The sequence below is a fragment of the Hyperolius riggenbachi genome, chromosome 1 (genome assembly GCF_040937935.1).
Source record: "Hyperolius riggenbachi isolate aHypRig1 chromosome 1, aHypRig1.pri, whole genome shotgun sequence".
NCBI lineage: Eukaryota > Metazoa > Chordata > Amphibia > Anura > Hyperoliidae > Hyperolius > Hyperolius riggenbachi.
Window position 1 is genome coordinate 309,451,464 of NC_090646.1, and position 14,084 is coordinate 309,465,547.

General features: G+C 48.5%; 1 protein-coding gene across 9 annotated transcripts in view; it reads right to left on the bottom strand.

The window, feature by feature from the left end:
• ADGRL3 (adhesion G protein-coupled receptor L3) overlaps window positions 1–14,084 on the bottom strand; it is a 2,975,920-nt gene that overhangs the window by 705,463 nt on the left and 2,256,373 nt on the right. The window lies entirely within an intron of this gene.

Here is a 14,084-nt window from a genome sequence, read left to right on the forward strand (position 1 = left end):
CAATGTTGGCAATATACATTGTATATGCAGGATATATTCATATATGTGATATAACAAATGGTGCATTGATTTTTATGCATAGGCGCATGAGTTTTATTTTATATGTTTTTGGTATATAGTGACGGACTCTATATTAACTTACTGCTGCCAAGTATAATAAGTATAAGCGCTACAGCCATCACTATTATACCATTATGAGACAAAACAAAAGAAACCGTCTCCACAACAAAATATTTCAATTCCTGATTATAGTCGCTATATTGATCTAGATGATACTGCAACGCTTCCAAAGTTATATCAAGCAAAACAAAACTCTAATATATGTAAGTATAATTGTATGTAATATAAGTGGCCCACATAAAGTTATCACCCCATGCAACACCCTCCAATTGCTGTAATACATGCTTGGTATGTCTGAGATGTCCTGGGAGGCTATGGACCAAGGGCTGCAAAAACCTGTCCAACCACTTACCAAGGCGTTCAGTGAGAGAACCTATACCGGCCACAATAGGCCGAACCAAGTACAGGACCCTCCTTATGTACCTTGGGAAGATGGTGGAACACATCCACTTTTGGCCTAAAAACTGTCAGGGAATCAGCCAATTTGGTATCAAGCATGCCCAAAGACACCCTATGTGCTTTCAGCTTGTCATATACCTGCATAAACTTAGCAGTAGGACCACTAGGTAACCTACAATATGTGTCCAGGTCTGAAAGCTGGCGCAAGGCCTCCCGCTTGTAATCCTCAGAATTGAGGACCACATATGGCCACCCCCCCCCCCCCCCTTTATCAGCATTTCTAACCACTATTAGCATCACTTAGCGCCCAGCCCACTACACCGCAGTCACTAATTAGTTGCTGATTAGCGTCATCATTGTCGCTAATCAGCATTGGCACTGCTAATCGCAGTCAGATTTATATAAGTACGTTAGGGTCACCTTCTAGTAGGCTCCGCTAAAAACGCAGTGTTTGCCCGATCAAGCCTGATCTTCGGCCGCACTTGCGTTCAGCTCAACCCACCGCAGTGACAGAAATTGTTTTTTTCTGATCACTGCAAAAACACATTTTTTTTTTTTATCAAAACTGAGCGATCGCAGCTTTTTACTTCACAAACACTCCTTTTTGCTAGGTAGGTGTGCTCTCTTTCCTGGGTAGTCTCAGAGGAATACCCCCTAAATTTAGCAGCCCTACAGGATTCTGTCCGAGTCGGGTGAGAGTGATTGGGACTTCTCATCCGATGAATCATCCGGCTCAGAATATGAACCTGTAGATAGCAGTGGCTCTCTGACCGATAGCGACGATGACGAGGTTGGGGTCCCTGCTAGCACCAGGCGTACCCGACCCCATGTCAGTGGACCGCAGGTGGAGCAGGATCAACCTCAAGGGCAGCAGAGTGATGCTAGCACTGATCCAGGTTTTCATGGTTGGTGAAGCATGCACCAGCACCAGAGACGCCACACAATTTATCACCGCCAATCCGAGCAGCTTCCATGCCCAGCCGTTTCGGTGGAAACATCTGTGCACAGTACTACTGCTATTGTTAGCCCATGTTTTTTCTTTCACTGTATTTTGATAGTACTACTGCATTTCTCTGTGTGTGACACTACAAAGCCCACTGACACCCAGAGCTGTGTACACTACTGTGATTGATGCCACATTATGTTGCAGACAAAGTACCACTCCCGTGCATTATATTTCACATGTTGTAGGCACAGTACCCCAAATAAAAAAATGACAGGCAGAGGCAGGCCACCCCGCAGGGGTTCTCAAGGTCGTGCTGCTGTGATTTTATGCGGCCCTGGAAAAATGCCCCGTGTTCAAAGGGCACGTACCATCAACACCCAAAATTCAGAGGACATAGTTGACTGGCATACACAGCACACCTCATCTTCTACAGCTTCCGCACGGAACCTTGCAGCACCATCCTCCTCCTGCTCTGATTTGGGCACCCCACAACAACTTATTACCACTCGCTCTGCAGCCATCACCACCACTGGCACCACAGCTGCTCGACCTTATATGTCAGAGAAGTTATTCACACATTCATGTGATGAATATAGTGATGCACAACTGTTATTGGCAGAGGATGAAGGTGATAAGGATATTACACCACCTGATATGTCTCAGTCAGGAGTTAGTACACACATGGACGTAAGGTGTGAGGGTGATGATGATGTAGTACCCGTTGGTGCCTTTTTGAAGTTGTCTGATGCAAGTGAAGCAGTTGATGATGATGACGATGTGTCCAAGAATGTCACGTGGGTGCCAGCAAGAAGGGATGAAGAACAGGGGACAGTTCAGATGGGGAGACAGAGAGGAGTAGACGAGTTGTCACTAGCTGGGGGAGCTTGTAAAAAGGAGATAGTGCCACTGTTAGACAGCATGCATCAGCACCTGAGGTCAGACAGCCAACACCCCCTTCAACACCTGCTGTTGCCACTACCAGAATGCCGTCATTCCAAAGCTCACCAGTGTGGATTTTATTTTTGTGTGTCTCCCGCAGATAACAGCGTTGCCATTTGCAACCTCTGCCAAAGGAAACTGAGTCCTGGGAAGTCCAACACCCATCTAGGGACAACTGCTTTGCGAAGGCATATGATCTCACATCACAAATACCTATGCGATGAACACATCAGAAAAAGCAGCACACAAACTCAAAGCCACACTCCTTCTCCTGGTCCAGCATCTTCAACCACGTCAACCTCTGCTGTCCTTGCTCCCTCTCAACCACCCTCCACTAGGGATAATCGGAACAGGCAATTTCCGATATCGCGGTAATCCCGCCTTCCGCTAGAACGAAATTCTGCTACCGCTACATTCCGGTGGATTCCCGCGGTATTTCCTTGGAATTCCGCATTCTGGAGGAACAATTTCCACAATGTTAAAGGGAACCTAATGGATGTTTCCTTTTAAACAAATACCAGTTCCCTGGCAGTCCTGCTGATAACTTTGGCTTTAGTGGTGGCTGAATCACAATCCTGATTACAATTTTTTTTGGAGCAGCAGGAGTTGTCGTAGGCCATGGGACCTAGAGGTGGTTTCACCGCGGTCATCACAATTTTTCTTTTTGTAGCAGCAGGAGTTGTCGTAGGCCATAGGACCTAAAGGTGATTCCATGACACTCATTACAATTTTTGTTTGGAGCAGCAGGAGTTGTCGTAGGCCATGGGACATAGAGGTGGTTTCATGGCAGTTATTACAATTTTTTGGGAGCAGCAGGAGTTGTCGTAGGCCATGGGACCTAGAGGTGGTTCCACAGCAGTCATTACAATTTTTGTTTGGAGCAGCAGGAGTTGTAGTAGGCCATGGGACCTAGAGGTGGTTCCACAGCAGTCATTCCAATTTTTGTTTGGAGCAGCAGGAGTTGTCGTAGGCCATGGGACCTAGAGGTTGTTTCACGGCGGTCATCACAATTTTTTTTTGTAGCAGCAGGAGTTGTCGTAGGCCATGGGACCTAGAGGTTCTTCCACAGCATTACAATTTTTGTTTGGAGCAGCAGGAGTTGTTGTAGGCCATGGGACCTAGAGGTGGTTCCACGGCTCGTCATCACAATTTTTGTTTGGAGCAGCGGGAGTTGTCGTAGGCCATGGGACCTAGAGGTGGTTCCACGGCAGTCATTACAATTTTTGTTTGGAGCAGCAGGAGTTGTTGTAGGCCATGGGACCTAGAGGTTGTTCCACAGCAGTCATTACAATTTTTTTTGAACAGTAGGAGTTGTCGTAGGCCATGGGACCTAGAGGTGGTTTCACGGCGGTCATCACAATTTTTTTTTGTAGCAGCAGGAGTTGTCGTAGGCCATGGGACCTAGAGGTTGTTCCACAGCAGTCATTTCAATTTTTTTTTGGAGCAGCAGGAGTTGTCGTAGGCCATGGGACCTAGAGGTGGTTCCACGGCAGTCATTACAATTTTTGTTTGGAGCAGCAGGAGTTGTCGTAGGCATGGGACCTAGAGGTGGTTTTTACAGCAGTCATTATAATTTTTTTTTTGAAGCAGCAGGAGTTGTCGTAGGCCATGGGACCTAGAGGTGATTTCACAGTAGTCATTATAATTTTTCATTGGAGCAGCAGGAGAAGTTGTAGGCCAAAAGCATAGGGTTAGGATAGAATATAGCATCAGACAGATGCAAAAGCTGCATTTTTATGATCTTAAAAAGCAAAAATATACGATGATAGTGATAGGTAGCAGAGTTTGAGAGGGAGACCATTTGAGGCTTGAAAAACAGCAACATTTTAATTTAGTCTGTCTAATCTTCATCATGAATCAGTGAGAGGGGCCTTGTAATTATCACTGATCCATCACTCGTTCATTTTAATGAACATTAGTATGTCCACATTGTCTATGGACCGACGGGTCCCTTGGTCGGTGACCACCCCACCTGCAGCACTAAATACTCGCTCAGAAAGAACACTGGCGGCGGGGCATGCAAGAACCTCCAGTACATACTGAGCAAGTTCAGGCCAGGTATCCAGTTGTTTTGCGTAATACTCCATGGGGTCATCATTAGAGATGTCCCGAACGGTTCGCCAACGAACGGTTCCAGGCGAACTTCGGGTGGTTCGCGTTCGCCTGAGAAGGCGAACTTTCCCGGAAGTTCGATTCATCCCATAATGCTCTATGAGGGTCAACTTTGACCCTCTACATCACAGTCAGCAGGCACATTGTAGCCAATCTGGCTACACTCAGCCCTGGAGTACAACACCCCTATTTATAAAACAGGCTCCGGCGGCCATTACACTCACTCGTGTGCCTGCTGCTAGTCAGAATAGGGCGAGCTGCTGCAGACTTTTTCTCCTAGGGACAGATTAGTCAGGCTCTTGGCTTGTTAACTTGCTCCTGACTGAATCTTATTGCTTTAATAGCACTCCTCATTCAACAGCTCTTTTCAGCGCTAATCCTGTTGTTGTGATTTTTTTTTTCTGTGTGTCAAACTGACACTTCTGTTGTTGCATAGACAGCATTGCTAATTCATAGTGTGTGTGTGCCACTGCCAGCAGCCCAGCAGCACATTCAGTGACTACCTGTGTGTGTGACAGGGAGCTGCACATTGTATAACTACCTTTGTGTTGAGTGAACTCACCTCACTGCATATAACTACATTTTGTGTTCAGTAAACCCACCTCACTGCATATAACTAGCTGTTGTGTTCAGTGAACTCACCTCACTGCATACAACTACCTTTGTGTTGAGTGAACTCACCTCACTGCATATAACTACCTTTGTGTTGAGTGAACTCACCTCACTGCATATAATTACCTTTTGTGTTGAGTGAACTCACCTCACTGCATATAACTACCTTTGTGTTGAGTGAACTCACCTCACTGCATATAATTACCTTTTGTGTTGAGTGAACTCACCTCACTGCATATACAGTAACTACCTTTGTGTTGAGTGAACTCACCTCACTGCATATAACTACCTTTGTGTTGAGTGAACTCACCTCACTGCATATAACTACCTTTTCTGTTCAGTGAACCCACCTCACTGCATATAACTACCTTTTGTGTTCAGTGAACCCACCTCATTGCATATAACTACCTTTGTGTTCAGTGAACCCACCTCACTGCATATACCTAGCATCCCTCCAAGATGGACAAAATGGACAAACCAGGTAGAGGAAGAGGTAGAGGCAGACCCAGAGGAAGGCCACCTGGCACCGGCAGGTCTGTGCGAGGTGGTGTTGCTGTGATTTCGTGCGGACCTGGCCCAAAGTACAGTGCTCAGAAGAAGGCACGTGCCATCCCTTCCCAAAATTGTGAGGACGTGGTTAAGTATTTAACACAGAACACCTCATCTCCCGCAGCCACTAGCGCCACAACAAGCACCACATCCGCTGCATTTGACACTTTGCAGGAGTTATTTGGTGTGGAAATCACTGATTCACAGCCAATACTGCTACAACAAGATGAAGGCCCTAAGCAAGTTACACTACCTCATACGTCTGAGTTAGGTGGCGATAGTATAGACGTAACGTGTGAGGAGGGGGATGATGAAGCACCTGATGTTGGTGCAGTTGTGGAGGTGTCTGAGGAAAGCGAAGCTGGGCAGGAGGATTATGATGATGATTATACGGATGCCACGTATGTTCCCAATAGAGGAGATGACTAGGGGGACAGTTCAGAGGGGGAGCCAGAGAGGAGTAGGAGGAGAAGAGTCCATGAAAGAAGCAGAGGGAACTCGTCCTCAGAAACAGCTGGGGGCAGTGTCTGGCGCCATGTATCACCAGCTATGGACAGCCAGCCAACATGCCCTTCAAGGTCAGCTGCTGATGCCACCGTAGTGCATCACCCCAGGGGGGCTCAGCGGTTTGAAAATGTTTTAACGTGAGTACCTCAGATCGGAGCAAAGCCATCTGTTCTCTCTGCCTCCAAAAATTGAGCCGTGGAAAGGCCAACACTCACGTAGGGACAAGTGCCTTACGAAGGCACCTGGAGAAAAGGCACAAACAGCTATGGGAAGAACACCTGAGGAAAAGCAGCACCCAAAAGACAAGCCACCCTACTTCTCCTCTTCCTCCTTCAGGTGCAGCATCTTCAGCCGCTTTCTCCCTTGCACCTTCACAGCCACCCTCCTCCATACCGCCTCTGCCCTTGAGCAGTTCCTGCTCCTCTGCCCACAGCAGTAGCCAGGTGTCCGTTAAGGAAGTCTTTGAGTGGAAGAAGCCCATTTCTGCCAGTCACCCTCTTGCCCGGCATCTGACAGCTGGCGTGGCGGAACTATTAGCTCGCCAGCTATTACCATACAAGCTGGTGGAGTCAGAGGCTTTCCGTAAATTTGTGGCCATTGGGACACCGCAGTGGAAGATACCAGGCCGCAATTATTTTTCACAAAAGGCCATACCCAAACTGTACCGTGCAGTTGAGAGGCAAGTGGTGTCATCTCTTGCGAAGAGCGTTGCGTCAAGGGTCCACCTGACCAGGGATGCCTGGTCTGCCAAGCATGGTCAGGGCCGCTATATTACGTACACAGCCCATTGAGTCAACCTAGTGACCGATGGCAAGCAGGGAGTACGTGGCTGCGCAGCGGACCAACTTGTGACACCTCCACGGCTTGCAGGCAGGCCTCCTGCCACCTCCTCTCCTTCTCCTCCTGCTACATCCTCTTCGCTGTCATCCTCCTCCTCCTCGGCTGAGTGGCAGTTCAACTCTAGCGGTGCTACCATCTCCTCCTCTCCAGCTACACAGCCCCATCTCCCCAGAGCCTACGCTGCATGCCAGGTACGACGGTGTCTTGCCTCAAAGCGGAGAGTCACACTGGACCAGCTCTCCTGGCTGTTCTTAAAGAGGTGGAGCAATGGCTGACCCGCACCAGCTGGAGATCGGCAACGTGGTGTGTGACAACGGCAGCAATCTCCTTTCCGCTTTGAATTTGGTAAAGCTGACACATGTACCCTGCATGTCACATGTGCTGAATCTGGTCTTGCAAAGATTTGTGTCAAAGTAACCAGGCTTAGAGGACGTCCTGAAGCAGACCAGGAAGTTGTGTGGGCATTTCAAGCGGTCTTACACGGCCATGGCACGCTTTGCGGACATTCAGCGGAGAAACAACTTGCCGGTGAGACGCCTCATTTGCGATAGCCCGACTCGCTGGAATTCCACCCTGCTCATGTTCTTTCGCCTGCTGTAATGATCTGCTCTGCTGTCTGCACAGGCAGACAGCTTTTTGACCATTTGTTAGGTCTGAGTGCTGCAGGTCCCTGGAAAAGAGACCTGTCTCCACTCTGCAAGCTGCAGAGTTGCTGTTCTGGAGAGGAATTTGCATCCACTTGTTATGCAAATTGCTTAGCTGCTTCCTCTGATGGCTTGCAGTATAAAAACCATTTCCTCCCAGAAATCCTTGCTGGTCATGATGGTTTGTTCCTGCTAACTTACCTGGAGTCTCAGCCCTTTGCTTACTGTTTGCTAATATTGCTATCTTAGAGTAGTTCCTTGGGAGTGCCCTAGCATTCCTGTTAGCATAGTCAGGTTGTTTGTTACCTGTATTGCTTTGTACTGTCTATCTGTTGCAATTGTCTTGTCGCCAGCGGCGGTCGACAAGAGATCATTCTGTCTGTTGGGATCACATTCGCCCTAGCGGTAGATGCGGTGGTTCCTTCTGTACTCTGTCTGGGAGTGTAGCCAGAGCAGCGGTTGCTACTGGCTGGCGGCTGCTCCTGTTTCTGTCTGTCTGGAACGAACGCTTGCTGTCGTCTCAGTGTGGTAACCGTTTAGCAAGCGTTCGCGTTCTCTTTTGTTTTCGTGCTTCTGTGGTTAGTCAGGGTTGGTACGCTTTGTCGCTATTGCACTTCTCGTGTGGCGACCGTGCCACGCACGCGCTTTGTCACTATTGCGCTTAACGTGTGGTGACCACATGTAGTTAGTCCTGTCTGCTCCTGTGTGTTGGATTGTTGTTTGTTAGCAGTTATGTCTTTGTTCTGTTCCTTTGCTCTGTACTGCTCTATCTGGTGTCGCTATTAGCAATCGCCATCCTTGCGATTGCGTTCCCACTTGGTTTTCGTTGTTGTGTGTTCACCGTCGCCGGGTGGCGACTAGATTGGTGGACACACATACATTCTGTCTCTGTGCTCTCTCTCTCTCTCTCTCCAAGGGCTATCTTGCCCTTTATTGCTTTACCTCGTACAATTCCCATCTAGCATCTGTGGCAGGGCAGAGGGTTTATTCCTCTGCACTCCACAGCTCCATCTGCCGGTGGGAATTTCCCTCTACAGGTGCATGGCACCATAGCTGGGTTCTGTATTTTATACGCTTGTGGACGATTTCCGCAGTGTCAGCGCGCATCTTGTGCGCTGACCACGGAAATAATTCCCCAATCATTACAGTATGACCAGCCAAACCGAAATTACCAGTGTAGAGGGATTTTTCGATTTGTACGTTTTTATCGAGTATGGTTCTTGTACCTTTAAGAGCTTTAAAAGACTAGACTCTGAAACCAAAGAGGACTTCCTTTCTGAATGTGTAAGATTTTTTCTGAATCCTACCTTTCAAATTACTGATCCATCCACGTCGGCTCTCCAATTAGCTTATACTCTATTGCAAGGAGATCTGTTTTTGTGGGCTTATGAGATTTTGAAAAGCAATTCCTGGAATGATAATCCTTATCAGTTTCTTACATTGATTTTTTCCCACTGGTTTAAACTACCTTGTTTACTATCATTCTTTATGAGTATGTATCTGCTAATCGGTCAGCTGTTCTGTCCCTTCCATGCAAGGCCATTCAGTATATTAAAGGAGTAAGAAAATCTATGCATGTTCCTGATCCCAACCCGTATGAGTGTTACCTTGATACAGGGTTGTTTGAGCCTCCATTTGCTCCGTGGGAGATTGGGGCTTTGATTGAGGCGTTAGAGATTGATTGGAAGGCGTTTTGCAATTTTTACATTGCAGAAAGCGAAGAGATTCTTAACCACCTGCGGACCGAGCGAGTATAAATCTACGGTGGGCAGGGGGTGCTGCGGTCCTGACCAGACGTAAACTCTACGTCCCATTGACCGCGTGCCCCAGCCCGTCCGCGTCGCTCGGTCCGCTCTGCCCCCGCCGCAATCAGCTGCCCTGCCGCCTCTATGACGGCAGAGCACTGTGAGCCGGGCAGGAGCCGTTTTCATTGGCTTCTGGCCCTGTCATTCATGTAAGCCGTTCCCATTGGCTTACATGGAATGATAGGGTCAGGAGCCAATGAAAGCGGCTCCTGACCAGCGCACAGCGCTCTGCCGTCATAGCGACGGCAGAGAGAGCAGCCTGCAGGGGACAGATCGGCGTGTACGGTGGGAGCGACGGTAACTTGCGGCGATTCGGCGGGAAGAGGCGGTTTGCTGGACCAGCACCCTCTGGTCCCTAAGGGGGCAGAGAGTGCTGGTCCAGAAAGGGTTAATGCTTGTGTTGATCCTGTGTACACTTTGATTGAATCTGATGTGTGTGACAAGTGTTTTGTGGATCTGGTGATTTGTGTGTGGCAGATGATTTTGGATGAATTGCACACACACCAACCAATTGACTCCAATAAAGAGACACCGTTATCGGATGATTGTTCCTGCCTTTCTAGGGTAAAGCAAGTGAGTTTAAACACTGTGCAATTTAATGCCCGTTTCTCAGGTGTTCCTGCAGATTATGATCAACATGAATGTGTCAGTTTTGTCAAAAATGTGTGGGATCCCTTGTCATTTAAAAACAGATTTTTTTCTATAAGATCTTCCATCTATGATCCTGCACTGGGGAAAATTCCTAAACTATGCAACCTCAAGAGTAATGTTAACATGACTAATAAAGTTCCTCATGTTGTTGTCACAACTTCGTCTGCAAATAAATCTAGGTCTCACTCTGATTCTGAATGATCTTTGCCTAGCCCAGAGAATATTTCTGTGAGTCCACCCTGTATCATGAATAAAACAATGATGTCCACTCGCACTGACATTTGTGAGTCTTTTTCTTGCTCTGAAGAAAGTACGGACTCTCCACCCTGTACTCTGGATGAGTCAATGTTACCTTGCATAAAATCTCCTGCAGTAAACCTAGAGGCTCGTTCAGGTATTGCAACCACTCTCACCTATCCTTCTGCCAGTTTGGAATTGCAGTCTAGTTTGACTGCTATGCAGGATTCTGCGTGCAGTGAGATTAGAGTCAGGGAGTCAGTGTTCGTTCCAGTAGATATTCCTGTGCATCCTGTTCTTGAAGATGAAATTCAGTCTCAGCATATTGTAGAACCATCCCTGGGACATTTGCCCTGTCCGCAAGATGTATTTGATGTTTTGCCCTGTAACATGGATAGTTCAGAATCCTCAATGACTTTGTCGGAAAACTTGGGAAATGATGCTCCTGAGGTTTTTTTTGATGTTTTGGAGGTCTCCCGGTTCCTCCCAAAGGGTGCAGAACTTTTAGGAGATGCCTCCTGCCCTCAGGTCTTTCTGGGGTATTGCCCACTTCAGTGGGTATTGCTGTTGTGCTGACTACCTTTGCAGCTCTCGTGGAGCTTCAGTCATGCGTAGTCAATTATGAGTTTTTGGTAGATACAATTACACTCACAGAGACTTCTGAGTCTGAGTCCAAGTCTTCTTTTGAAAGACCAGTACTTGTGACCACTACTCGTGATGATCTTCTGCCCGGTCCTGGTTTTGGTCTTGTCGTGATGGACTCTGACGTTTGCAGTTCCTCGACATGTCCTGAGGTTTCTCTTGTGCTAGTGTACCCCGATGCGCTCTGTGAGCCAGAATGCTCAAGTGTGTCTCGGTTATCAGCATGCTCAGATGCTTCCTTGGTGGAGACATGTTCTGATAGTGCCTGCCTGCCTGCATGCCCAGAAGTGGTCCCTGGAAGCCCTGATCTTGATGCTTGTCCTGGTAATCCTGAATCCGGAATTGTCATGGGTTCCATAGGGGTTCTTGATAGTTCTCCATGTGAGCCTAATGAGCATTCTGGCCTTTTGGGATCTCTACGGAGCTTCAAAGTGTTCTGGGAGATTCTGGGAGAAATTTTTTTTGGTACCTTGGATGGGGTCAACAGTGGCTTCTGTATTGATAGTGACACTTCGAATAGGTATTGTGGGAGGTTTGGTATTTTTGGACGGTCCCTGGAAGGTGGTGGGTATTGCTCAGAGAGTTTCGATAGGTTCTTCTCTGGCACTCGCAGTTCTGATGGGTGTTACGCTGAGGCTTGTAGTACTGATGGGCATGTTTCGTTGGCTTCTGCTTCCGATGAGTTCGGTTTCTGGAGGATTGACTCTGGAATTGGGCCTTGTCGGGCTGACCCGACCTTCATGAGTGTTCAGTCAGTCTGTTTTGTTAAAAATATCAGTTTTGAGAGATGTCTGGAAGCCGTCCCTAGAGGGGGGGGGGAGGGTACTGTAATGATCTGCTCTGCTGCTTGCACAGGCAGACAGCTTTTTGACCATTTGTTAGGTCTGAGTGCTGCAGGTCCCTGGAAAAGAGACCTGTCTCCACTCTGCAAGCTGCAGAGTTGCTGTTCTGGAGAGGAATTTGCATCCACTTGTCATGCAAATTGCTTTGCTGCTTCCTCTGATGGCATGCAGTATAAAAACCATTTCCTCCCAGAATTCCTTGCTGGTCATGATGGTTTGTTCCTGCTAACTTACCTGGAGTCTAAGCCCTTTGCTTACTGTTTGCTAATATTGCTATCTTAGAGTAGTTCCTTGGGAGTGCCCTAGCATTCCTGTTAGCATAGTCAGGTTGTTTGTTACCTGTATTGCTTTGTACTGTCTATCTGTTGCGATTGTCTTGTTGCCAGCGGCGGTCGACAAGAGATCATTCTGTCTGTTGGGATCGCATTCGCCCTAGCGGTAGAGGCGGTGGTTCGTTCTGTACTCTGGGAGTGTAGCCAGAGCAGCGGTTGCTACTGGCTGCTTCTGTGTCTGTCTGTCTGTCTGGAACGAACGCTTGCTGTCGTCTCGGTGTGGTAACCGTTTAGCAAGCGTTCGCGTTCTCTTTTGTTTTCGTGCTTCTGTGGTTAGTCAGGGTTGGTACGCTTTGTCGCTATTGCGCTTCTCGTGTGGCGACCGTGCCGCGCACGTGCTTTGTCACTATTGTGCTTAACGTGTGGTGACTGCGTGTAGTTAGTCCTGTCTGCTCCTGTGTGTTGGATTGTTGTTTGTTATCAGTTCTGTCTTTGTTCTGTTCCTTTGCTCTGTATTGCTCGATCTGGTGTCGCTAGCAATCGCCATTCTTGCGATTGCGTTCCCACTTGGTTTTCATCTGGTGGCGACTATATTAGTGGACACACATACATTCTGTCTCTGCTCTCTCTCTCTCTCTCCAACGGCTATCTTGCTCTTTATTGCTTTACCTCGTACAATTCCCATGTGGCATCTGTAGCAGGGCAGAGGGTTTATTCCTCTGCACTCCACAGCTCCATCTGCCGGTGGGAATTCCCCTCTACAGGTGCATAGCACCATAGCTGGGTTCTGTATTTTATACGCTTGTGGGGGATTTCCGCAGTGTCAGCACGCATCTTGTGCGCTGACCACGGAAATAATTCCCCAATCGTTACACCTGCTAGACCAGGAGAAAGCCGTCACCCAGTACCTGTATAATTACAGTAGAAGGACACAATCTGGGAAGATGGGGATGTTCTGGCCACCGAACTGGACACTGATGCGAAATGCATGCAGGATCATGCAGCCGTTTAAGGAGGTGACCAACCTGGTGAGTCGCGCTGAAGGCACCATCAGTGACTTGATCCCCTACGCTTACTTCCTGGAGCGTGCCATGCGTCGAGTGGTGGATGAAGCTGTGGAGGAGCGTGAACAGGAACAGATACGGCAGGAGGAGTCGTGGGAGTGATTTCCATCCGAACCAGATGTTTCCTCGACACCTGCGGCAGCACAGAGGGGGGAGGAGGAGGAAGAGGAGGAGTCGTGTGGGGAAGGAGAGGAGTTCGACTCGGATGAGGATGAGGAAGGTGTTTCTGTGGAGGAGGAAGAGGCGCCGGCAGAAGAACAACCGCAGCAGCCGTCACAGGGGGCTTGTGCTGCTCCACGTTCCCGTGGTATTGTTCGTGGCTGGGGGGAGGAAGAGGACTTGCGTGACGTCACTCAGGAAGAGCAAGAGGAGATGGAGAGTACGTCTGGATCCAACTTTGTGCAGATGGCCTCTTTCATGTTGTCCAGCCTGTTGAGGGACCCCCGTATCAAAAAACTCAAGGGGAATGACCTGTACTGAGTGGCCACGCTACTAGACCCTCGGTCCAGGCACAAAGTGGCGGACCTGTTACCAACTCAACAGAAGGCGGAAAGGATGCAGCACTTGCAGAACAAGCTGGCAATGATGCTTTACAATGCTTTTAAGGGTGATGTGACAGTACAATGCAATAAAGGTACCACTGGCAGTAATCCTCCTCCTCCCAAGTCCACGCAGGCAAGGACAGGACGCTCCAGCGATCTCGGGGTGATGTCGGACATGCGGACATTCTTTAGTCCAACGCCTCGCCGTAGCCCTTACGGATCCCCCCTCCACCAACGCCTGGCCTGGCAGGTAGCCGACTACCTGGCCTTAACTGTGGATGTAGACACTGCGAGCAGCGACGATGAACCCTTGGTCTACTGGGTGCGCAGGCTTGACCTGTGGCCAGAGCTGTCCCAATTT